Genomic DNA, 2,777 nt, shown 5'->3' on the forward strand with positions numbered 1-2,777 from the left:
CAAGGAAGATGTAAAGTACCGGTAAGCCACAAGCCACGTGGCAAAGTAAAGATTAATAGAAATGGGCTAAATATAAGAGTAAGAGCTAGACAATAACAGGCCTGAGCTAATGGCCAAGCAGTTTAAATAATGTAAGAGTCTGTGTGTTTATTTTATAAGTGGGCTCTGGGACTGGTGGGACTTGGTGGCAGGAGCTGGAGAGAAATTCTCAAGCTACAAATGGCGCCCAACGTGGGGCACGAACCCACGACCCTGAGATTAAGAGTCTCATGCTCTACCGACTGAGCTAGCCGGGCAAAAAAGATTCTAAAAGGGAGCTAAAAACAGCTCCTAGTTGTCTCTTTTAAGCTAGCGGCAGCCTGCATGTTTGAGCTACTATGGCGGGTTCCTGGCGTGCATGCTCAACCTGCCGCCGTATGGCGAGAATGAGGCCCCTGCAAGTGGCACATTAAGCTGTGTGGTGGATTTAGCCTTTGCTAGTACAAAACAAAAAAAGAGGTTTCTGGGCTACACGCTACTTTGGTAAAATTGTAGACCCACTATTTCTGAGAGTTATGGCTCCCAGAGCTGGCGGAAAGCGGACCACCGCCATGTTGGGAAGCTGAAGTGGGCGGAGCCAGCAGCCACTGCGCCATTTCAGGCTTAGAAGGCTGCAGTTTAAAAGAAATAGGCTCAAGCTAATATAAAAAAATAAGCCACGTAAAGATGACTACCACACAGAGAATCTGGATTATGTTCTCTTTGATATTCGTAACTGCAGAAAAACATTTGATTGTAAAAGCTGTTGAGTTATGCCAAAATGTATATTTTAAAGGTACCTTGACTTCAAAATTTGGATATAAGGATATGTTGCTTTGGAAAAGAGTCTCTGCTTTTGTTTCCACAGAAAGCCAGAGACTATGGATTTGTTCCAGATTAAGATACATCAGGTTTGACCAGCCAAGACCCCCTGAAAGGTCACCAATGACACCATGGCCCAGATGATTCAACATCCAGAATGGTTTCAAGTCAACTGGCTCAGATATACAGCCTCACGGACTACTCCATGATCCTAAAATTTTCTTTCTGTCTCCATATGATACAGCGCCCCCCTCCAGCAGGAAGTAGTAAGAAAAGCTACGCCCAAATTCCCAAATATATCAAGCTGGCTTTAGAGATGGAATTGGCTCACTCCCCCTCTAAACCCAGACATATTGCTCAAAAAAAAAAAAAAAAAAAAAATGGTTAAGAGATTCTTGTGTCCCAAATCAGAAGAGCCCTCTGGTGTGGGACAGAGAAAAACCAATATTTTTATTTAAATCAGGTTGATTATAAATACAATCTCTTTCTAAAACAAAAAGGGGGATAGTTTAGATATGATAGGATGAAAGGGTAGATTATTGAACCTACTTTTAAAGAGTAACAACTTGTTTAAAATGTTTTACATTGCTATAGATTTTAGTTTATTGATACAAGTTTAAACTTAATTTTGTTATACTGTATATATATTTCTATTCTTGTTTGAGGTATTATGTTTATGTAACTCATTTAAAATTGTAATGGATAATTAAAAAATAGATTAATAGTTAGTCATCTATGATAATATTTGTAGCCATGTTAGTTAAATCTTCTAGGTATACATAGATATATTTCAGATAGATAGGTAGTCTTCAAACACTTCAAAGACCTACAGAATATGGCATTTAAAATGTTTTAAAAATTTAGACTTTCTGGACAGTGAGACATGTCTGCTCCTGACAGCACCGATTTACTTCAGAGAGGAGGATGGGCATCGAAGACACTCCATACGGAGTTTATCTTCACTTTGACAAAAATAGCCATTTGGGTAAGAAACTGTTCTTGCCTGGACTGCTTGATCAACTGGACATGCAGGACCCATAGAAAGGTGACCACTGAACTTTGCTTGACAAAATGGTCCTTCAGGTTCCTGCTTTGCAGAGAAAACTGCCAGACATTCTACAGGACACAGAGAAAAGTGAATAAGAGACTCTAGGCCTGTGGGCTGAAGACAGATGCCCCAACTTTACAAGAGAACTTTGAATGACTGTCCAGGCTGCCAGCTGTCTCTGTCTACCCTACAAGACTCCTAAAAGTTGCTTATATCCTTCTCCATTTCTCAGGTAGTAGTATATCCTTCTGAGGTCTTTGATGTGGTTAAAGACTAGATACTTACAATTTTCCTTAGTTATAATAAAAGATAAGTTAGATATAAAAACCTTAAACTCACAAATATAAGATAGATAGGATCTCTTCTTTAATATTGTAACTGTAATTCTTGCTTGATAATTGTTTTGTTATATGTAATTTTACTATGTTAAAGTTAAAACCTTCCTTTTTAAGAAAAGAAAAGGGGAAGTGCTGTGGGATGGTCTGTATGTCAAGTGTGTTGCTGATTGGTCAGTAAATAAATCACTGATTGGCCATTGGCTAGGCAGGAAGTATAGGCGGGACAAGGAAAAGAATTCTGGGAAGTGGAAGGCTGAGGGGGAGACACTGCCAGCCGCCATCAGGACAAGGAAGATGTAAAGTACCGGTAAGCCACAAGCCACGTGGCAAAGTAAAGATTAATAGAAATGGGCTAAATATAAGAGTAAGAGCTAGACAATAACAGGCCTGAGCTAATGGCCAAGCAGTTTAAATAATGTAAGAGTCTGTGTGTTTATTTTATAAGTGGGCTCTGGGACTGGTGGGACTTGGTGGCAGGAGCTGGAGAGAAATTCTCAAGCTACAGTTGGGTGAAATACTTCCTTTCTAACACTAAACTGTCCTCAAGGCCT

General features: G+C 39.8%; 1 non-coding gene across 1 annotated transcript; it reads right to left on the reverse strand.

The window, feature by feature from the left end:
• Positions 1-223: 223 nt before the first annotated feature.
• Positions 224-296, reverse strand: Trnak-cuu (transfer RNA lysine (anticodon CUU)). Its single transcript has one exon. It is a non-coding gene; the product is annotated as a tRNA-Lys (tRNA).
• Positions 297-2,777: the final 2,481 nt, after the last annotated feature.

This window comes from Peromyscus eremicus, chromosome 9, assembly GCF_949786415.1.
Source record: "Peromyscus eremicus chromosome 9, PerEre_H2_v1, whole genome shotgun sequence".
Taxonomy (NCBI): domain Eukaryota; kingdom Metazoa; phylum Chordata; class Mammalia; order Rodentia; family Cricetidae; genus Peromyscus; species Peromyscus eremicus.